At 37.4% G+C, this 24,085-nt stretch overlaps 2 long non-coding RNA genes across 2 annotated transcripts in view; both read right to left on the bottom strand.

The window, feature by feature from the left end:
• LOC141728318 (uncharacterized) overlaps positions 1-8,944 on the bottom strand; it is a 31,505-nt gene extending 22,561 nt beyond the window's left edge. Inside the window, exon 1 of the long non-coding RNA XR_012579238.1 lies at positions 8,852-8,944. This is a non-coding gene — a long non-coding RNA (uncharacterized LOC141728318). The remainder of the gene's footprint in view (positions 1-8,851) is intronic.
• Positions 8,945-14,855: 5,911 nt separating this feature from the next.
• Positions 14,856-24,085, bottom strand: part of LOC113460109 (uncharacterized) — a 74,991-nt gene continuing 65,761 nt past the window's right edge. The window contains exons 18-20 of the long non-coding RNA XR_012578075.1: positions 23,194-23,450; positions 20,208-20,347; positions 14,856-17,979 (exon numbers count right to left, since the gene is read on the bottom strand). This is a non-coding gene — a long non-coding RNA (uncharacterized LOC113460109). The remainder of the gene's footprint in view (positions 17,980-20,207; positions 20,348-23,193; positions 23,451-24,085) is intronic.

Raw genomic sequence — 24,085 nt, 5'->3', positions numbered from 1 at the left:
ACTCATAACTCCATTTTCTTCAAAAAATGGTATTATAACTCTGTGATGCAAAAGTGTAATGGTAGTAAAAATTTCTTAGGTATAACAAGACCCAGAGCAACAGAGAATAATAGTTTCCATTGTCTTCCACAAGAGAAGGAAATATTTTGGAAACATATTTTCAGACTCAATAGATCAGTCTAAACCTATGACAGAATTTTAAGTATTTTTAAAGATATTAAAATGCAAAAAAAATGGATTTAAATAATTTTCAAATATACTTTTATCACTTTTCAAATTTAATTACTATAAGAACAGTATCACTATATTAAAACCTAATTACCTTGTACTCTTTCTGGCTTCATGACAATGCTCATAAAATGCTTAATATTCATGTAACATGCTACCTCACCCTGTAATATCACCATATTTATGGAAAGAAATTGTAATCCTCTTTACTGGCTCAGGTTAATTCCAATAAAATATTAAATCCATTTTCTAATCTAAATGAGTTCATTAGGAGAGGCATGGTACTGAGAATACCAAACTCTCTACAGAGTTCAGCTTCATTACATTTCAGTACTGTGCATTTCCAGAGCTGTTGTACTACATTTATGAGGATTTATCTGTACTGTTCCAAAAACATTCATCCTAATTCTACTCCTTCTGTGCATGCTAATCATGAATATGTTAAGTGGAAATACTAAGCTAGCAGCCAATCTCATCCCCAGATGGGTTCAAGTTATGATTACAGAAGCAAATTTGCCATAAGCACTCATAAAACTGTGCCAGAGAGGAGGAAATGAAGGTTTGGAGATTCTTTTTATTTTTTTCCTTTTTTTTCTTTCACTCCTCATGCCACTTTTTTTTTATTTTATTTTAGTATAATGGGGGAAAAATCTTTGCCAAGGAGAAGAAATGCCATAGCACACTTAGAGGGTTATTTCCAGTCCATGAAAACCATTTGCACTATGTTAGGCAGTGAAATGCAATGCATGGAACAACTTTAAACAATATAAACCTTTGCAATCTATGTTCTCCTACTTTTGAAAGGTTATTTACTGAAAACAAAGACTAAGTGACTCTCATCTTAATTGTCTTTATAGATGTCACATTAAAAAAAAAAAACCAAACCATGCAAAGCATTTGCATCATCTTAGGCAGTGAAATGTAATGCATGGAACAAGTTTGAACAATATAAACCTTTAAACAATATAAACCTGAACTCCTTTGGACTGACAACCAGTATCTTCCTCAAGTCTAAGGGCACCTCTCCACAAAAATATCCCCACTGATCCCAAAGTACAGCTAGCTCAAACTTCAGAGCACAAGTGAAACAAATATCTTCATTAAAAGCAGTGAAAATATTGTTTTTACCAGGTCTTCTACAGCATCACCACCAGAAGTAACTCTCAGATGAAATTTTTAGTTTCAAGGAAGAAATCATAAAATAAGATGCAGACAACACAAGTAATTTTCAAATTCTTTATATCCAAGTGCTATGTGTATTATGTATATTCAAGTTAATACTATGTTGATTAACTACCAATCTGCAAAGGGTGACTTTTATCCTCAAACCTTTTCTCTTTCTCTTCAGGAGGATCAAACCACGACTTTCTCTGCACAGTTAATTTGATTTGATCTGTGTCATACACCACCAGCAAGGCAAGGAAACCTTTAATGGCAATAAATATGTAGATAAACTACTGAAATATGTACAACATGGGTCAGCAGGGACCCTTTTTGATCTGCATGGGGCAAGGTTTAAGACCATTTTTTCATTACATTTCAGTAATGAAATGTACAGAATTGTGAGAACACGTCTACTCTCAAGGACAGGAACTCTCCTTTAAACTCATCCCTAGAGTTAGGAAAAGGAAATAGATTAACTCTGTCCTTTACTTTTGAATAATGAAATCATGAATGCTGGAAAAGAATGGGTGTGCGTGGTTGGTTATCTGCAGGAATATCTGCAGCCACAAGGAATAACTCGGCCAACTTCAGGTGAGTGGCCGCTGGTTGTCACTGTTGCTCCACAAAACGGGAGCTGCACAGGGGAACTTTCAAAAGTAATTCTGGCAGCCAAAAGTTACAGATTTTTGGTTGATCCCTCTGAGTGGCCCAAGTTTAAGGCATCTACTGAATTTTAACAGCTTTCAAGGCTGGATTGTTGTGCTAAAAAAAACCCCAGCAGGTTGTCAAACGAAAAGTGATCAGAAAATTGGATTTTTTTTTTTTTAAATGACAAAAAACACAGCAGAACTGAATATACATAGAAGAAAACTGTGTGCTAAAAAAGGGAAAAAATAAACAAATCCAAACACATTTTAATCACAACTTTTGAATTCCCTTCTAAAGTCCATATGCAATTCAAAGTTGTTTTACTACACCAAATTAAAGCCCAAACATGCAAATTCTTCTAAATGCAATGCTGCTTGCCCCAAATCATTCTCACCTCATAGCAGCTGCTAGCCTCTTCCCATAATCCCTGCCTATCATGGAGCTGAACTCCAACTATGCAAATCTCAGGGCTTGTCTGAGTATTATTAAATTATAAATTTGCTGAGAGTATTTACATTTTCCAGCTACTAACACACACCACTCAGTGGTGCTATTCTGAGTGGCAAGAAGAGTCAATACAGCTCCCAAGGTCACCTCATTAGTTTGTAATCACCACAGAATCAGACAAAATTGGCTGTGAAGCTGGTCTGCCACTTAGCCCCTCTATTCTTCTGAGCAACCTCTCTGAAGATGAAGGGATGGCCAATTATTTCACTTAAATGGAAAATAACATTTTTTTAAATCAATGGGAGAAGCTGGCAGGGTTTCTCCACAATTAAAGCTTGGACTTGATGATCTTAAAGGCCTTTTCCAAACTAAAAAATTCTATGATTCTATTATGTAGCACTCTATTCTGCTAAGGATTTTAATACAGGGATCTTATGCCCCACAAATAGTTGAGATTCACAACAATTTGCTTTGAATTTTCACTTCAACCAGGAAGGTAAAAAAAAAGGTAGATATTCAGATAGAAGAAAGGATACAAATTCCAGATTGATTATTCAGGTTTCATGTCTGAATTTTATTTACTGAAATAAAAATCAAGTTTTTAAATCAAGGAACAAAATTTTATAGCCTTTTGAAATGTACATCCATGAAAATAGATATCTAACATTTTACCAAAAAAAAAAAAACACCACCCATTTACACTCACACTAATATCTCAATACTAAATAAATAAAATATTCAGTGCTAAATAGCAGCACATGTTAAAAAAAAAGAATACATTTTAAAACAAGGAATACATTTTAAAACAAGGAGTATACATTTTGCTGCTATGTGTTTATTTGATTTGACTAAAAGCTAACAGGTAACAGACCAAATATGCTTCATGGGTATATCCAGAGTTTACTTGCAACACATACATTCAGATAGCTCCTGCTTGCAGCCCATTTTGTCAATTTTTTTACAGTTTTCTCTTACTTTCACTGCTTTAGTGAGCTATTTATTCATATATCTTTAGTTAAGCAAAATCTCATTTATCACATTTACATTTTTGAAATAACCAGTGCTAAGTTCCCTCACATCCAGTGCCTCTGGGCCCAGACAATGGCCTCAGTGACTGCTGTTGTGGCTTGTGCTGATGAGCACCAATTAACTGCACAAAACCTCCCAAGTTCATCATGTGAAAGATGTGACTTTGAGTTCAACAGGTCACAAAGCACAAAATCAATTAAAAAAGCAGAAGGCTGAGAACAAGGCTGGCAAGTGATGGAATCCCCACAATGACTGAGAAAAGGAAGACTAGGAGAGGCTGTGACCAAGCTGTCTGTCCCATCACACACAGATCTCTGCCCTAAATAAAAGAATCAGCCGCAGTTTGCCATAGGAGCAGGGCTCCCCAAGCAATCCCATTTTGGTGCATCAGTTATTGGCTTGCTAAAAAAAACCCAAAACCAAACAAAACACTACTTTGAATTACTAACCGATTCTCAAACCTCCAGCTACGGTTCATCAAATTAGTTACAAAGCAACTAATAATACTCCTAGACAAAAAAAAGGACATAAATGAGCCACAATTTTAACATCCCTCATAAAAAAAAAAAAAAAAAAAAAAAAAAACAAAAAAAAAAAACCAAAACTAGACAAAACAATGCTTTGATTTCTCACAATGACTGAGAAAAGGAAGACCAGGAGAAGCTGTGACCAAGCTTTCTGTCCCATCACACACAGATCTCTGCCCTAAATAAAAGAATCAGTTGCAGTTTGCCATAGGAGCAGCACACCCCAAGCAATCCCATCATGGTTCATGAGTTATTGGCTTGCTAAAAAAGACAAATCCAAACACAGCAACACTTTGATTGCATGGCACTGTGGAATAATTTAAGAAGAGCTCAAAATCTGCCCAGCATACAGGAGAAGAGATCCTTTCCTAGCTATCTGTTCTCTGCCCAGCCTAAACTTTAATACTTAATTCCTGTTGCTTGTGAGGCACAAAAGAGTCACCGGGGCTGCACAGGAGTATAAAATTTTGCAGTGGCTTTCAAATGTGTCTGAGCACCCAACAGAGAGTGTATTAAGGAGATTATTCAATTATTGCATAAATTAGAGTAATCTTTTGCAGCCTGCTGTAATCTTAGAAACTCCATTCCTTAAATTAAAAAAAAAATCTTGAAAAAGTATTTTATTTGTAAGTATAATAATAGGGGCAAAATTGCTTCAACCCCAGAAAGCTATTTTAAAATCCTTTGTAAAGTATGTGAATTACAGGTTATTCACAACCTGATTACATTTCACTACATTGTACAGTAGTTAGCTTTCTTCTGACTGTAAGGGGTTTGTAAAAATCTCCTCTTCTACTTTCAGGTAGGGAGACTGAATTTCTGTAATCAATCTTTTGACTGTGGTACTTTCAGCCAGCAAGGAGCTCCTGCATATGGACAAAGCAACTTCCACATGTTTATTTGGAGGGACTCTCAGCAGGGGTTCATAAATACCTTGCCCAGCAGCTCCCTGAGGAGAAAGAACATCAAAACCAAGCTGTGACATCAAATTGAGAGATAAACCCACAGCGAGGAGGATTTCAGAGCTGCAGAGCTCCCTCCCGACTGGGAGGTGATGAGGGGCTGCAGAGTCTGGTCAGGCTCCAAATCTTGAAGTTATTCTGCCAGATTTGGGGGCAGACAAAGGAATTTTGCTGTCCAGGAGCCAGAAGCAGATGCCATTGAGGCAAAAACAGCTTTATCTGTATTATTGTGGGTGTATGGATGCTTTTCTTTGTAGTGTTTAAGGATTTCGGTGACATGGATGAGTGTTTGGGGTTTGGACTTGGTCTGTTTATCCTTTCCAAATTCAGCAAGGGGAAAGGGAAAGGGAAAGGGAAAGGGAAAGGGAAAGGGAAAGGGAAAGGGAAAGGGAAAGGAAAAGGAAAAGGAAAAGGAAAAGGAAAAGGAAAAGGAAAAGGAAAAGGAAAAGGAAAAGGAAAAGGAAAAGGAAAAGGAAAAGGAAAAGGAGCCCCTGGAACACTAAGTGGCCCTTCAGGCTAGATCTTCACTATCATTTTTGTCCAAGGATATACAGACCATGATTTTCTTAAATGTGGCTACAAATTTTCAGAGGTTGATTAATTATTTCTTCTTTTGCAAGATCTTATTTTAAAACAAACATGCTGTAAATCTTCAACCTTACTTCGGTGAAGCCTTTAAGCAAACATTTATCTATTTCAATGTACCAGGAGCAGAGCTGGACAACTGATATGTGCAAGTTAAAAACCAAATGAAAATTCAAGGATGAGGCCAAAATGAGCATAAAAGCTTTTCCTACTAGGATTTTTTTAAAGGAACTATTAAGAAATTATTGTCTGCTAGCAATAGTTTAGTAACTCTTTTAAAAGAAGAATTACCAAATTATAGCTAGCAGACAATAATTTTTGTTAAAAAAAAGAAAAATCTGCAGACAAAAATAACAATTATAGACATCTAAGGATAATCACAATCTCACTGTCAATTTGGTATCGACACTGGTTTCTAAAATTGTTGATTTCTCCACTGCCCACAATGGAGAGCCATGAAGATGCTCAGAGGGCTGAAATAGCTCTCCTGTGAAGACAGAGCTGGGTTTGTCCATCCAAAAGAAGTTGAGGAACCAAAATGTGAAGAAATCAGTGCAGCAGGGCAGTGAAGGAGGATAGAACTAAGAGACTGCCTAGTACATATATTTCAACCTGGCAGGAGTGACTTTTAAGTAGGACTAATCAGTTAAGCTCTCAATTAAAGATGAGGCTTGACTGCATCCACTAATGAGAAAGAAACAAGGTATCATTATGAGTTGTCAGTATATTGCTAATTTTTTCCTGTGGAAAAAAAATAGGCATATTGCTCCAAATAGCACAAGAGGGAACAGAGGAGAAATGACTGCATGGAGATGTAGGACTGAACCAGAGAGAGAAAAAGGTACTTTTGGCTGGCAGCCACTTGCATCTCTCATTATGTGCTTATTGTTATTTATAAAAGATGCTTCATTTTGCACTTTGAGAGCATTTCCCACTATTCAGGAACAGAAGCACTACTGCAAAATTCTAGAGGAAAAGAACCACACAACCCAAGAATAAATTCTGCATGATTTTCCTCATCAATCTGTTGGGGAGGTGGCAGTCAGGTTAACCACCACTCCTGCCTGATCTTCTCAGGGCTAAATTATGCATGAACAGGGAAGGCACAGGACAAACCATCACCAAGATGGTCACAGAACTGCTCCTTGCAATGAATTCATTGATGTGAGAGGAAAAATACATAATCAGAGGAGGGGGGAGGGAACAGCACAAATAGCATCAGGCAAGTTGAACTCCAAGCACCAGAAGACCTTAACTCTGTTTTAATTTTATAGATTTAGACCCTTAATATTTTCTTGTAATTAAAAGTAATTTCTGAGATATAAATATTAGATTTATACCTACCAATCCATTAGAAACAGTCATCTAAAACAATGACAGTCAAAACAGTGATGTGCCTACCTGCCTTCTCTGTTTTCCAAAACCAGCTGTTCTTCAAGACTCTGCTTATCAGGTATAAGACAAGCTATCACAAAAGAAACAGTTCTAGAAAGCATTTCATTATTTAACTTCAGTAACACAGGGAAAATTTTGAATTCTTTGTTATCCTGTAGTTTATTTAAATTACCTGTTTGAGATATTTATGAAAATTTACCTGTTAATGTTTCCCATTTGGGGCTTGGGTTTTTTTTTTTCCTTATCTTCCATGAAATGTCAAATATGCTTAACTATGAGTTTTTGCAGTCACATGATATTGCATTTTTCTTATTAAGAGATGTTTCCTATTTTTTTTCCAGGTCAAAATTATGTTATTCACATAATTGAAATTAAAATCTTTATAAACAGTACTTTATCATGAGGTGATTTTTCTCCACCAGGATCTTCCCAGATTCCACTGAAAGCTAATATTACTTTTGATATTGTCTACAAAATCAGTATTTACCAGCCAGAGTATTAAAAAGAACTCTGAGGCAATATACTACCCCCACCAGCTGAGAATTGTACTCCTATCTTAAATTAAGTTATGAATAATTCCCATCCACTTGGGATTAACTCTGAAAGAAATTCCAGAGGGAGCCAGCCCAGAGGGCCAGAAATGAAAGGAAACTCTTAAGAAGGCAGAGGAGAATTTGAGGCTGCAATTGGAATTATCAGGGTCTTTCCTTGCTGACTTTACCTCAAACCTCTGCTGGCCCCAGGATGGTCCCAATGAGTAAAGGCATCCACCAAGGTGGCATTATACAAAAGATGCATTGCTGTGATCAAATTGTATCCATTAAAAAGGCATGATTTAATAAAAGTAATGGCACTATGATGTTTGATAAAGTACTTAGTAAATAAGATTTGAAGGTGAGAGGATTGGGAATATTAGCTAAATCTCTCAAGTATGAGAAATAAAGTAACATAAAAATGTGAAGCCTTTTCAACACACAGAAGGTGTAGATAAGAGAGAGGGAAGCGAGTGAAAATCCACACAGTCATTGTAAATTTTAAAACTGTGAGAGGAAATCAGAAACCAGTACTTTAATTACGCTTTATGACTCTATGTAGACTCAGGAGCAATATTTTTTTCCTAGAAATATTTTCTGTGGACTTATTTAAGGGCAGCACTTGCAGTGGAACACAAAACTTAAGTCTGAGCCATGGTAAAGCTTCAGCCCATCCCTGGCCTTGGCATTTCCCTGCACCTCTGGCTCCAGATCCTTTTTCCCTGTCCTGTGCACAACACAGACACATAACAAGCACCAGGCACCAATCTCAGCTTCCTTTTCTAGCTGCTGCCACAGCTAAAACCAAAAACAAGAGTGAAAAAATGAAATATTCTTTCCACCTATTGCTCAGCAGCACTCCAAGGCTTAGCAGGTAAGAATTGAGACTCAAAAAAGCCAGCTAGTCCAGCAAAGCCTTCTAGTTTTTCATCTTTGTCAATTCTAGCTACATATTACCTTAGAAAACTGAATTATATAAGCCCATCAGCTCATGTTTATTATCATTATGATTTTTTAAAAATTATTAACACTGTGGTAGGATTGATTTAAAACATTAACCTTCTCAAAGTACTAGTCTCCTACAGGAAAAAAAAACCAACCTGCCTATGATGTATTACACATGCTTCACAGTGATATGTCTTAGTATGCAAAAAGATACAACCCAGAACAAACTAGAAAAAGCTAGACAAAAATGTAACCTGAATATTTTTTTCAGATGAAACTCGCAAGTTATTTGCTAAAACTCAGGAGCCAGACTTAGTGGCAAGCTTCTGAAAACTTGCACAGCACTGATAAGAAAGGACATCTTTCATAAATATTCATTAAAAATTACCTTTTCTGGATCATGAATTTTTCAAGCAGACACTGGTTTGACCTCTGCAAGGAACAAAATCCAGCCTGTAGCACAATGTCTCAATTTTCTCACCAAAAAAAAAAAATAAATTAAAACAAATAAAACTAGCTTTTCTTGTTGAACATCTACTTTTTTCCACTACATGAGGCCCAGGTCAATTAGCTTTGCAATCCAAGTATTAATATTAAATTCAAATTACAGTCTTTAAATTCCACAGTTACCTTCTTATTTCCTTAAAAAATTGATTGTGAGGCAAGGCAATGGTTTGCATTTCAAACAATTTTCTAATCTGCCATCACCAGTCCCCACACGTCTTTCAGTTCAAACAAGACAGGTGTAATTGGTAATCTTAAAGCTCTTCATTGACATCTCCTGGGCCAGAAAGGCTGGAATACATGTGTAAATCTTCTCAATCTGCTTTTTCCTGATGAAAACTGGGGACTCCCTTTGCACCAGAGTTATCACACCAGGTAAAACAAGCAGATTATTCAGTGCCAGCATCCATGGTTAGCAAGAGAGGTACAAATGGGTGCTGGGATAGCTGAGCTCAGGTGTGCTGTGATTTCTCCCCTGGGACTGTTTCAATCTAAGCAGCTAATTGATGGTAAAGACTTGCTGTAACCTTTTCAACAACTTGAATTTTAAATCATCATCCTAACCTTGGCAGCTTCAGCTCTTTTGCTGTTCACCTTCACCCTAACATCTTCTTGATGCACAGATCAAAACACCACCAGCCAATGCAGGCAGAAGCAGAGGGGTTTGTACCTCAGTTCCATACCAAAACTGGGGCAGAAAAAGGAGAATTATCCCTTGTAGCAGTATTTCAACTTGCCTGGTCAAAAAAAAGAGAGAAACATCATGCTTTGTGCATGTTGCTGCATAAGCATCATCACAATTCCTCCTTAAAATCTCATTATTTTGAGGTTACTTGAGAACTACGGATGGAAATGAGAGATTTCCTTGCATGATTTCTCCTAGGCATAGGAATCTGAATAGATGTGTTAAGCAACATATAACAGACACTTTCTCCTCAGATGCTCTATTCAATTCCTCCTCCCCCCAGCTTGTGTGCAGGCAAACCCTATGAATATAGATTTAAATGTAATAGAACCGTAGCTAACAGGGAAAAAATGGGGAAGCTGAAATTTTTAAATTTTGGCATGCTCTTGCAGAATTCTGCTTACCACACCTAATTCATTTAAGCAAAACCACATGATTTATTGCTTTAGATGAACATAAAATCCTTCCAGTGCACAAACTCATTGGGACATGCTAGCAGGGTTTAAGCTGTGAGCTTCAGCTACAACAACAAAAAATTTTATATGGGAAGAGGTTGCATTGTGTCTACCTGGAGTAGCAGGGTAGGAGCAGGCATATGGCTATATCAGTACACCACAACCCAGGCACAGTAATAGCTACATGCTAAAAAAATGATTGAAAAATGCTCAGTATTGGAGGGGACTTTTAGAAACTTTTATCTTGCTCACTTAACTCTTTGTTTTTACATGCGTTTCTTTGGTTTGCCCATGACAAGAAAAAGAAAATAAATTACAGTCTGAATTCCAAAAGAGAGTGGTTTGTTCAGTATAGAGGACAGAAATGTGTCAGGGGCTTTTATTACATTTTACATCTTGCTGCTTATGTGCAGAGAGAGCAAGAGAGAGAGAGGAAATGAAGCAACCCAGTTGCCAGAGAATCAAGATGTGGCAAATAATATATGCTCCCCCTTTCAAAGGCAAGGTGCATATACACATATAGGCTATTCATTGTGAACAACAGAATTGCTATTTGCCTATTTCAAATGGAATCCAAATGTGCCAAGCACAGCAAGAATGCTGAGAGCAAAGAGTGCTTAATATTCTAGCCCAGCTCGCTGAAAAAAGCACTGAATTGACAGAGCAGTGTTCTGTAGAGCAACATGATGTGTCTGCTTTAAATGGAGAATAATGGATTTAAGTTTAGTGCAGAACTAAAGGGCTCAATTACTATTCATGAATTCTGAAATGTTCTACTACAGAAACTCCTTTTGCATGAAATGTTCATCAGAATCAATGTGTGGAACTACAAAAAGTAAACCTTGCCCCCTCGCACAATACAGTACTTACCTAGATTTGTGCATTTACAAAGAGCATTGCTGCAGCATTTATCTGAAGCCACCTAGACTACAAAATAAACTATTTAAAATGTGCTTCAGAGGGTTGCTGTGGGGAAAGCTGCTCTGCTAGTGCCATTTTTTGTGGCTTTTAGATAAGTGCTTCAGTGTCTGCCTGCCCTAAGATGGGACTAGTCCTTGAGGAAAGCTGTTTTCATGAGGTCTCAAGAGGAGTTTTTGGGCAGCAATGTGAGAAGACCAGTTTGCAAGCCCTTTGCAATCCAAGCATTAACATTAAATTCCAATTACAGTCTTTAACTGAATGGTTTCTCTAACATAGCTGGATTTTTGTCACAAAGTGCATTAACACTGGTAGTTTCAGAAATCTCTTTTTATTCTTTCTGTATATATTCAAAAACTCAACCTTCATTCACCACCAAGTCAGAACCAGCAATTACATCCTGTGCAATTCAATATTTCCCTTGAAATATAGGGTTTATCCCACAATTCAAAAGCCTCACCATCTTCCACAGGTTTAATCTGAATTTTTTTTTTGCAATATGGGGTTTGATCAGTTGCTAAAATGCAGTCAGAGAATTGCCTCCTCTCTTGTGTTGCATATATTGATGTCTCATGGAATTATTCTTGAAATCTGAGCACATGACTCTCCAGATATGGTTGCCCTTTGCAGTTTGCAGTACTCATTATAATTAGGGCTAATCACAAGGAAAAGTTTTGTTCAGAATGAGAAAAAAAGTAGTGCAACACGTCTTTCATATAAAATGTTGCTGGTATAGCCCTTCTAATTCTGTTCGAGTAATAATCTCCCTTAAAAATTCATATATCTTTTGTTTCTTTGTAACAAAAGGCCAAATTAATCATCTCTCTGCTTGGAAAACATCTGCCTTTCAATATCTATTAGCATATAAAGGATGACAATTCTTCAAACATTTGTGTATCCTGCATTATAATTGAGATTAGCACAGGATTTGTTTGTTTGTTTGTTTATTTCCCCAAACCACTATCTTTTAAAGAGTGAAAAGTTTTGTGTATTTTTGAATGTAAAGATGACTGTCAGTCCTGAAGGGCTTTCAGGGGCTTTTTGTTAACAAGTTCCTTCTGTTCCATCTCTCAAAGCAGCACATGTGTAATTTCCTCATCATTGTGTGCCATCTGGAGTATGCTGCTCAAACTGCAGGTTGGAAATAAGGTCTGAGGGGTATTTTCATTGCTTGGATCTGGGAATATTACCTATTTCAAGGCCTCTTTCTCATATAACACATCTGAAGTTTGGATTTTGCCAGCATTTACGGTAGAGTAGGAACTTTATTTTGGAAATCCCTTTTTTTTTTTTTACCCTGAGAAGTTTTTTTTTACCCCGAGGGTTTTTTTATCCTTTTTTCTTACCCTGTCTGCTGAGAACCATTCTGATTCTTACCTCTGAATTTTCATGATACCTTGACTAAGTAGCACAAGCTATGAACAAAACCAGCCATGATTGCTGATTTAAACTTCCAGTTCTGAAGAATTAAAGGGAAAGTGAAATAAAGAAATCACCTACAAAGAAATTGCAAGAAACAGACAACAGTCATCCAGGGTCACTTGACAAAGAAACTTGAAAGCCAAGTTAGCTTCCTTTTAAGTCATGTTCTGAGGAAGAAGACCAAGAGCAAGTCTGGAAATAACTACAGGAACAGAGATGCCTTTACTAATTGCGAGTTCATCTGAAAAAGGAAAGTTCACAGGAGAAAAGGCTTCTGCTGCCAGGGAAATGCCACAGGGAATGAAACCCTGACTCCTTGAGCAGCCACAGCCTAAGGCCAAAGACAGCAAAAGCAGACACATGATACAACCCTAAATGAGCTCTGTGTTTCCTTGCACTAAGAAGGAGCTATTTTCCTTCTTTTTTTTTTTCCCTTCTTTTTTCTTTTACACACAAAAATCTATGAGTGTCTCAATTCGGTTCAAAACCAGGTATTCCAAAAGGTGAAACTGCAATGCACCTGAATTTCTCTGGCACACCAGAGAAGATTGGGTTGGGTCTATGGGAGCTGGATCCGAGATTCTGTTCTCTAAGAGTCTCACTGACCCCATGGTGTGGGAGCCTTAGAAATATTGTGAGGGCGTCTTTGCAGCTGAACTTCCACAAGGTTGCACAGCAAAAAGAGGTTCTACTAAAATTTTAATGTTTAGAGAGGCAAAATTTCAAAACCTCAAAATGCATTTATCACAGGGAATCAAACAAAAGGTCGAAAGTCAGTTTGGTATGACTTAGTTCCTTCAGTAGCTAAGAAAATAAACCCATATTTTCATAGAGGAGGCAGCTTTTGTTCTCCACACTGCAGTTATGAATGGGGACTGCTGTGTTACCTTGAACCCTTTAATGCATCTTGGTTAAACAGTGACAAAGACTAGACTCAGACAATTTATTTTATGCAATCTAATGTTGCTGGGCTGCAGTTGAGATTAGTTTAGGTAGGAAAATTTAACAGGGCTCATCCAATTGAAACAGTATAGATTAACTCTGTTGCCATAGAAACATATGATTTTGGCATAGCAAACACAAGAACAGCACATCTAGTCTGGTATTTCACTTCTACTAAGGACTATCATCTGATTATTCAAGGATGATTATAATAAAACACATATCATATGCACCTCTTCATAAATTTGAGACTATTAAAACAGCCTTCTTGGAGTTATCAAAAAGTAGGGCAAAATTACCTTATATTATTAAAGGCACACTGAAAAGAACAAAAATTGGAATAATTAAATGTATGCAGGTGTATTAATTTTCTGTAATGTAAAACTTCTGACAGATAATTATTTGAATTATTTAGACAACTTTCAGACATCTTCAAGCAGGTTTTATAAATGCAAGTCAACCTTCTTGCAAAAAAACAAAGTTAAATTGTGTGTGAAATCATTTTAGTAGCTCAAGAATTTTTCTCTTATATGTCTTTAACACTTTGAGAGATCTTTGAGTTTGCTGTCTTCCTACAAATTAATGTATTTAATGTTATTTTTCCAATAGCTATGCCCAAGAAAATTTCCTTTATTGACTTTCTTCAATTAGCAAATTTCAGAGAAACATAACTTTGGGCATCTTCCTCATAGGTAACAGGTTAGGGAGTAAAAATAACTTTCTCATTAATTTTTTTCAAGTAAATTATTCAAATATATTATAAAGTAGATGCAAAAAGATGAAGCCAGTTATGTTTTTTACTTTCCAGCTTGTAATTTTAGATTGCAAGCAAAATACAAAGTGTACTCTAGAAAGAATGAGACACTGGTAACAGTAACTCCGTGAAAGTTTAAAATTAATCCTGGAATACCTTCATATTAAAGAGACATTCATTCTAGTAAGAAATGTAACTCAGAAACTGAAAAGTTTTGGGACAATCTTCTCTGAACTAAAAACATTTTTTCCACCCCATATTAGATGTCACTTTCTTTTCTCTTTGGAAAATTACATCAGTATTAAACACAGATGAAAGCTCACAAGTGATGAGAATTACACAATTTCTATTTTTGTGTGCACAGCCTTTTATTACTGTTCTTACCTTGGAGCTGTGATTGGAAAGTTGTCTATGTTATATATCCCTCTTTGCAAGTACAAGAAGCATCAGGTAGACAAAATGTTTTAAAATGTGCAACATTTTTTAAGCAAGAGGATTAATGTATATAAATAACCATGCTTACACCTGAACTTAGTTACTCTTATGGATAATATATTCTGTTTAATTCTATTGGTATCTGGGGCCTCAGCAAACAAAATGCCAAAAATCTTCAATTTATATTCTGCCCTAGTAGGAGACTGAAAATGTACATTATCTAGAAGTTTTTCTTTAATAAGTGGCTTTTTGATAGGATAAAATACCTTTATTCTAAAAGAAAAAAAGTATTGAAATTTTTTCGTAATATCATAGGCGGCCTATAAATTCATGCCCCAAAAATCTTTCCAAAATAAGGAGTATTGTGATGGGATGACCTCATCCAAGTGCCAGATGCTCACCCAGCAGTTTTCATTTGCTCTCCTCAACAGGACAGTGGGAGAAATAAGACAGAAAACCTCATGGGGCAAGATAAGCATCTTATCAGTATCCACTGCAGACAAAACAGATTTGACTTGGGGGAATATTGATTTAACTTATTGGTAATCAAAATAACTTTGGGTTGTGAGGAACAGAGACAAAAAAATAAAATATCACCTTCAGAACCTTGTCCAGGCCCAACTTCACTCCATCATTGCCACCCCTCTACGTCTCCCAGCACAAGCAGAGCAGGGGAAAGGGAATGGGAACCATGGCCAGTCCATAATAATTTCTCTCTGCTGTTCCTCCTTTCCTCTCTCTTTTCCCTTGCTCCCTTGCCAGTAGCAATTTCCAACCATCTACTTTTTAGACACACTGAAGATATATTAAAATTTAGATTGAATTTTGATCAATTTCAGATTTAGGAAAAAGGTGGTGCCAGACAAATTTTAGAGCAGACCTGTCAGAACCCACACATATGTTTCTTTAAAGCCACATTCTGCTTTCACATGTTTTTCATGTTTTTCTGTCTCACATTTGTCTGCCATCTGGGTGTGCTGCATCCTTCAGTTCCCTGAGGCATCTTTTAAACTGGATCCAATAAGTTCTTCAGAACTATTCCTTTGCCACTATCTCCAAGCATGGCACCTCTTAAATCCACCCAGCAAACAGGGCTAAAATATATTTCACAATTTGACAAAAAGCAACTAATCCACCAGATATAGTGGTATTCCAACCACAGGACAAGACTAATTGCTTTGATCCAGGAAAGTGTTTCACCAAAAATAAGAAAGGACTACTTAAAAAAAAAGACAAAGCACCTACAAAGTGGATATATTACCATTTAACTATTGAAAATGTGAGGAGTTAAGTGGTTTGTACTCACAAAATATTCTGTCCTTGCAGACAGCTCAGTAGTCTGCAACAGGCATTGCTCTGGAGTTTGCTTTTCACCATGATTGGAACAGAATAGATCTGTTGTGCATCAGCAAAAACAATTACTTTTTTCTAAGAGTTTTTACTATTTTGATATTATTTTATTATGTATAGTGGAATACTAGAATCCATGGAAATATCTTATGGTTTTTTAAAAAAATATTTCCCCTTGTCATAGCAAAAGCCAATTACCATACTGAACAGATTATTTTGTAAATGTTTGAATTGATTTTTCAGTTCAGTAGAGAATATAAATACAGCTGATGGACGTACACAAGAATTACCGGAATTTTTTTTTCCTTTTTTTCAAACCTGAAAGGAAACATTTTGTATGAAAATCCTATAATTTCATTTTACAAGAAACATCTAGGGAAATTACTTTTTATCTACGTGAAACCATACACCTAGTGTTGTGAAAATGTCAAAAAAAATTCCATAGTTCTTTATTTCCAAAGAAACAACTTTTGTTATTAAGATGACAAAACTCTGGGAAAGGACACACAATGGCAGATATTCTCATTCTCTTTATAAGTAAACACATATACATTCAACCTTGCAAAAACGTCCTTTTACCCTTCCAACATCTCATTTAGATATCAATACTTGTACACTTTCTTTACATTATAGAAAGAAACCAAACCTTGCTTGGAAAATGTAACAGTTGTGGAATATTGAAGTGTCTAAGATTTTAACTTTTTCATGTGTCCTTCCCCATGAAGTATTTACTTTAAGTAATGAATATGCAGGTCTGATTTACCTGTTCAGATGGGCAAAAAAGTGTTCATAAAAACAAATGTGATTTCTAATGCTGGCCCTGCAGCAGCCAAAGTATAAAATGCATTAGTCCTACATGACAAGCATGACAATTAGTCCTACATTACAATATCCCAACATATTCACCAGGAACTAGAGGGAAAAGAGGCACACAATTTTTAATTTTGTTTTTAGAATGAGAACACACTCATGCTGAGAGTCCTGATGCTTCTGGACTTCTTCCCACAATAACATCTTTTCAATGGAGAAATGATAATAAGTGTTTTTAGACTAAAGTCAGGATTCCATAGGATTTATGCTGAGGTGACTGTGGCTTTCTACTGTGACTTTTGGTTTCCTACAGCAGAATCCCAAGTGATTTGGGAGTGAACAAAAATATATTATTGAATGACCAAAATGTCGCTAAGTCTGGGAGACTTGTGTGCCTTGTTAGAAATGTTGATGAAAATAAAAATTTAGGGCCATTTTGGAGGTTCTCTCTTTTATTTCACACAGTAGGTCTCTCAAAGGGTGCTTGTAGAGCAGTGCTCCCTGTTCTGGCCCAGGTCCCTGAGGAACTCATCAGTGGTCCTTCAGGGATCAATGGAAGACTCCCACTTAACCGTGAAACTGAGCCACCATTTACAAACAGGGGTCCTTGCAGGACAGGAGAGGTTGTTTCCAGGGAGGTTTAAAGTGAAAAGAAGGAAATCAATATGTAGTTTTAAAAATAACTCTGTTCAGGGAAGAGAGGAAGCAATCATACAATGGGACATTTTTAAAATTGTTTATTGTGTGTGTTACAGTGCCAGGCAGCAAGTACAGCGTTTTCTATGCCACACATGGAGCAGGAGGCATTTTCCCCAATGGAAAACAACACAATTCATTAAGTGCCATAATAAATTGTTGCATCTTCCAGAAGGAGCAATAATTTTAAGGAAATATATAAGAAAAATTGGAAATAAATGCTAAAAGACATGTAAATTATCAGCTCCATTTTGTAAATTTACCCTTTAGAGTAGGTTATCTTATTTTGACTGTTTTTCATTGAACAGAGGATAGTCCCACAAGTTTATGTCAAATGGTTTGTATTTATCTGAACTGGTTTGTAGAGTCACACTTTAACCAGCTGTTCATCCTGGAGGCATTGGCGGGGGAGCAGCAGTCAGAACCAGGTTTTTCACAGGTTGGTCAACCCTCACCTGTCTGCATGAATTCTGACAAATTCAAAGTGATTCACAGCTCTCATTCTGGAAAATTAAGTCATCTCCCATTTCCAATTCCACATCCTCCTGAAATTTAGAAATCCATTGTTAAATGCCCTACTTAGCCCCTTTCTCAAGTTCTTCTGAGAATTTCCCCAGACTGTTGCACAGATTATGTCACTATACCTGAAACCTGTGATACAGACATTAAAAATGCAGGGCCTGTATCAGAAAGCTAATTTACTTTTTTGAGATCTTGGCATAAATTAGTGCTTGCAGGGAAGAGAGGATCCAAGATCCTTGCAATGACACCTTCAGCAATGTCAGGAAAGACCCCCTGCACTGCTGCTCTGCTTGGCTCCAAAAATGCAGCTGGCACATGGCTTTAGCATGACCTCTGGTACATGCAGGAGCCATTGCAGCTGGCTAATTTAAACTCCATTAAAAACACCTCCTAAGTGCCTTACACACAGAAGAGTGTTCTCCATGACCTTTCCTGCCTCTGCAGGAACACTTCTTATTGACTATTTACAAGTGTCTTATCTCTGTACAATTTAATCAGTTTTGCAGCAGAAACCCTGAGGCAGTGTTGAAAGGAGGGTTCAGATTCTCCAGCACAGATGCTGATCATCACAGTTAAGGACACAAATCAGTCTTTAACTGTGGTGAATTTTTGTTAAAAAGGATTTTTTGTTATTTGCCTAGAATTCTTTTTTTTTTTTCAGAAGTCTTCATTGAATTTATATAATTAAATTAATTAAACTATTATATTATATTTTCTATAATATATATAACTTCATATTGCTTATATATTATATTAATTTATATAATTAAAGTATCAAAGCACCATCAAAATACAGCTATTAAAAAGCACCTGTACATGAGAAAACAAAATATTTCTGCAGCACATGCTCTGTCACAAAATGCAGCAGTTACCCACAGAACAAAAGAGACATTTTTTCCCGTTGCCAAATTCATTTTGTACTACTTGCTGGTTTTTCACTTTTTAAGAATTTTTATCCTCTTTATCACTGAAGAAAAAACCATAAGGCCTGTAAAATAAAACCCCTGTAAATTAGCTTCAATGTTAATATTTAACAACAGTCACAAATTCCTGGTTGTAGAGTTTTCTTTGAGAATCAGTAAAATTTTAGTTAAAACAAAAACTAGCAAAAAACACCCCCAAAATAAACAATGAAACCAACTGAAACAAATCCAAAATGGGAAAGAACGGGGGAAAACATTTGCTGCAATATAAACAACAAAGAAACACACCTGAGTAAAGATTCCCAAAACACCAAAGGGTCATGGAAGTCTCAACCCATTTTCAAAAGACACAAAGGAGAAACAGTCTGGATTTAGGGAAACATGCTTTTTCAAGGGCATGTTGTGGTAAAACAAGGTATTCAAACTGGAATAGGTTTAGATTATTTTTTCAGAGTTTAGATTTTTTTTTTTTTTAAGAAAACTACTGCTACTTTTCCAATGCCAGAAAATGAGAAAGGAGATACACAGGAAAGGCTTTTCTTTTCCTCAGCAATCAAACTATAGAGTTGCTGAACAAATCCGTATTTTCAGCTCCTATGAAAAGTGCCAGTATATCATGGTTAACTCAGCTGTACAGATAATTTGCCTTAGGAGATGGGAAGGCTGTTTTGAGAAGGCTGCTGCTCCCACTGATGGATTTTAGTAATATGACAGAGACAAGCTTCTGCATCTTTCACAACTTTTCTGTCATCTGTGTGTTAAGTATTGCAATAATCATCTCTGTCTTGCCCATTCTAAACTTTGCATTTTTACTTTGAGGCAAAAACCCCAACTGATTCATGTGGTCTTCCTGGTGGAAAGAAGCCACTGAGCCTCTTGCGAGGGCTGAAAGAAGGGAGCAAATGCTAGGGCAAGAAGAATGGTGTTGAAATTAAGAAAATTTTGGGAGAACAGGATGCAGAAAAGCTACTGTTACTGGATCTTCCAGAGAGAGCTGCATCAGGATTCCTACAATTAAAAGTGGGCTAAAATTCAGCCTGGAAACACAAGGACACAGAAGCTGGGGGAAAGTGGGATGTGAAGCCTTTACAAACTTTTGCTGCCTAACCTGGCTTGTCTGGCTTTTTTTTCTTTAAAAAGTTTAGACAACTAATTTATAGTTTAAAACCCAATGAATTTTCTTTAGCATAAAAATCTTCTGATCCTCCTTGGGAAGCTCACTCAGAAAACAAACAAAACAAACAAACAAACACCATGAAAAAAAACCACACACTAAACAAAAACCGCAAAAACAAACAAAGCAAAAAAATTGGTCTAGACAAGTGTACCTGCTGGTTTGGGTTCTCCTCATATTTTTCTATCTTCCTTCCTGTATTGCCTGGCACAGGACAGCTGTCACTGGGGTCCCTCTGTCCCCACAGGCCCTGCCAGGGTACATCTGGAACAAGACATGAGCAGAAGTACCAGCCTGAAAACAGAAAAAAGAATAGAGTGCAAAAATAGGAAAAAAAAGAGTAGAAAAATATAAGGAGTGAAGAGAATATGGATCTGTGTAATCTAGAAGTGCAGCTTCTGGAAGAAATTAATGTGGGAACTTTGTCTACTTATGCAATCAGGTAGAGATACACTAAACCAAACTTTTTGTCCTAACACAACCTTTCAGATAATCAAAAGTTGTTTAGCAGTCTATAGATGGATCAAAGAAGTGAAAACCAATTACCAGTTCAGCCCATAAAAATTTGAAAACATAGCTCTCTAAAAGAATTATTTTAGAAAGTGAAGAATTTCATCTGAGAACTCAAGAAGAGGAAGAAACTTGCGTAGGATACTTGTGAAAATTTTTCATCAAATCTGAAATCCAGTCAAAGTCCTCTTGAATTAGAGAGTTTATGGAAATGTAAACTGAGGTCAACTGGTAATGGTATTAGAAATCAAGATCTGAGAAAGCCAGTGCTTTGATATCTTAACTAATATTAATAAAATATATATAACTAAAATATAACTAAAATTAATAAAATAATAAGAGAAAGCAGCACCCTAAAGAATAGAATTAAAACAAATGGATATGAAATGATGGCCCTGGCTATTAAACATGAGGGTTTTTGGAACAGGAAAAGGAAAACAGAGATGAAGCCTAAAGAGAGAAACCTGCAAATTGCTACTGGAATGAGTTGATATAAGCTAGCATGAAAGGTTATTCAAAATCTTGACAAGGAAATAAACCTGGAGCAGTACTCTATGCTTGGATGGAATCATTATACTTGAAATGAAAACATTTTGCAGAAGTCTGCAAAGAACTGAAACTAGCTGAAGAGAAACAAAGTATGAATCACATGCACAGTGAACAAAACTAAAAATTCCTTTTTGAGAACTGCTTAAGAGAAATCCACATTCATAGATTGTGTGTATACCCTTAAATATGAAAAACCTTTGTGGCTTGCAGTTCACACTGATAACACAAGTTAATATGATAAAGGTAGTTCCTTAAATAAATGGTTTTGATAAAAAAAAAAAAAGGTAATGCATAGCACCCATGTATGTTGGAGTTGACACCTTGGTGGGGGTGAGAACAGAGCGTGGGCTACAACTTAATTATGGTAAAACTTGAGTTAATTCATGTGATTTTTAATGTGTCTGTTTAAAATCAAGATTAAATACATACATTTCACAAGCCTGTATAATAATGTTGGGAGAATCATAAAACTATAGAACAGTTTCTATTAAACCTTTAAGATCATCTGGTTTCTGCTTTGGGCAGAGACACCTTCCCCTAGATCAGGGTGCTCAGTTTCCCATCCAGCGTGGCTTTGAACACTTCCAGGGATGGGACACCCACAGCTTCTCTGGGCAACTTGATCCAGTGTCTCACCACCCTTATATCAAAGAAATTTGTCCTAATATCTAACCTAACATACTCTCTTTCAGTCTGCAGCCATTCCCCTTTGTCCTGTTGCTACATATTCCTGTGAATTATCTCTCTCAGTATCTTTCTTGTGGGCTCCCTTCAGGCACTGAAAGGCGTCAATTCATGAAGCCTTTTGTGTTCCATACTGAGCAAACTCAATTCTCTCGACCTTTCCTAACTCTAACAGAAGAAGAAGTGTTCCATCCCTCTGATGCCGGTGGTGCCTGCTCTGGGCTGGCTCCAGCAGGTGCCTGTCCTTGCTGTGCTGGGAGCCCAGAGCTGGATGCAGCCCTGCAGGTGGGCTCTCAGCAGAGGGGGCAGAGGGGCAGAATCCCCTCCCTGCCCTGCTGCCCACGGGGCTCTGGGTGAGATTTCGAGAACTCTCTGTGAATCCTCTTACCTCTCTCTCTTGTATGATAAAAACTTCTTTGATAGTTGTGTCCATAATTTGTCACACATATCGAAATAGGCAAGGTATTACTGCTAATATCACTGCCAAAACACCCAATGCATAGAGACCTTTCTTGCAAACTTCCCTTAGCCAAGGTGCAAAGCTCCATTCTTGGAACAAATCATCTAACCAGGACCCACCATCTTCTTTAATTTGAACTGTCAAATCTTTCAGCCTTTGTATGATTTTATGGAAGGATTCAGAATGATTGGACAGGTTTGTACAACACAATCCTTCAAATTCCTCACAACCATGTCCTTGTGTCTTGAGGAAGGCTTTTCTGGTTCCAAATTATACACACATATAGTATCCGAGCCTGCTGCCTTGGCTAAGGTCACACAAACAACCAAAACATTTGTTTTTGGTTGTTCCACAGGCAAATCTGCACTACAAGAAGCCACCAGCACCCCCAGCTCCTTCTCTGGATCTCTTCTTCCCCAGGCTGGATTGGTACCAAGGTTCCTCTAACCCAGCTGCAGCCCTTCGGAGCTGGACCTTGTTAAACGTCATGAGATTCCCATGGGCCACTGGCTGAGCTTGTCCTGGTCCCTCTGGATGGCATCCTGTCCTTCAGGTGTGTCAACAGCAAATTTGCTAAGGGTGCTCTCTATCCTCCCATCTGTGCCATTCATGAAGATTTTAAATAACACTGCTCCCAGGGTGGAACTCTGAGAGAGTCCTACTGAGAAGGGACTGTTGATAGCTGGTACACCTGAGGTAATTCTTGCAGACACATGCATTTGCTACTCAGAACAGCCAAAGCTAAAACAGCAGGAAAGAATAAATCTTTTAACTTTACTCCCGACTTCTGCACAGAGAAGAGAAACTACTCAGTTTCTTCCAGAAAAGAAGTTGGGAAAAAGAAATGAGCATTCAGAATTTAAGGTCTGACACAGAGGAGACAGGAGAGGAGAAGCTGCAAGCAGCAGCCTGGAGAGAGCTAAACCCCCTGAGGTACCTCGGAGGCTGCAGGGCAGGGTGAGCTCACAGGCTGCCTGTGATGTCTTGACACGAGGCTCAGAGCTGCAGTCCCAGCTCACTTTTCTCTCCTGCTTGCTGCCTTGGACACGTCTCCCGTGTGCCCAGCAGCATCCACTGAAGGTCAGGCGGTCCCACGCTGCTGCCTCCCTCCTCCTGCTGCTCCTCCCTGCTCCTGTGCCTTGCCTGGAGCGAGGAAACAGGTTTGTCTCCAGGGAGGCAGGTCAGCACGGTCATCTGGCAGAAAACATGTTGCTTTAGCAGGTTTGTTTTCCACCAGCGAGCCAGCTGAGCCATTCCAGCTTGCAGAGCCTCCCTTACAGCTCAGTTAACCTGAATCATTCGTTAATGACTCCCCTTTTCAGTTCTGACAAAATCCTGATCATATTACCTCATGTGCAACTGAAATAACTATTGCAAAATGCACATCTAGAGTGGGAAAAAAAAAAAAAAACCCAACAAAAAACTTCTGCCCAGAAAAGATTGAGAGATAGAAAAAAGAAATTTAATATCACCAAACCCACCAGGAATCACAAACCTCTTGAATAAATTGTTAACTGCGTCAACCAACTACAATGCCAAAGTTTCAATGTTGCATATTTTTTAAAAGGTTCTGCACTGGCCTGACTTCTTTCTTCACTGAAATCTCACCTTGGGATATTTCAATGACAAAACTTCCCCTGGCACAAGAAAATGTGAGCTGCAATACAAAAGTGGCATGTATAATATGGAGAAGGTGAGAATGAGCAAATCAATTTGCTGCTTATTGGAAACTGTTTTTTCCAAGGGCTGGTCACCTCAGCAACCTAATTATGCTATGCATGCAATCTGCTTCCCTTGAACATTCAATATTGATCATTTTTTTGTGACTG

This window comes from Zonotrichia albicollis, chromosome 2 (genome assembly GCF_047830755.1).
Source record: "Zonotrichia albicollis isolate bZonAlb1 chromosome 2, bZonAlb1.hap1, whole genome shotgun sequence".
Classification (NCBI taxonomy): domain Eukaryota; kingdom Metazoa; phylum Chordata; class Aves; order Passeriformes; family Passerellidae; genus Zonotrichia; species Zonotrichia albicollis.
Note: the sequence above shows the minus strand (reverse complement) of the source record. Positions and strands in the feature narration are given on the sequence as shown.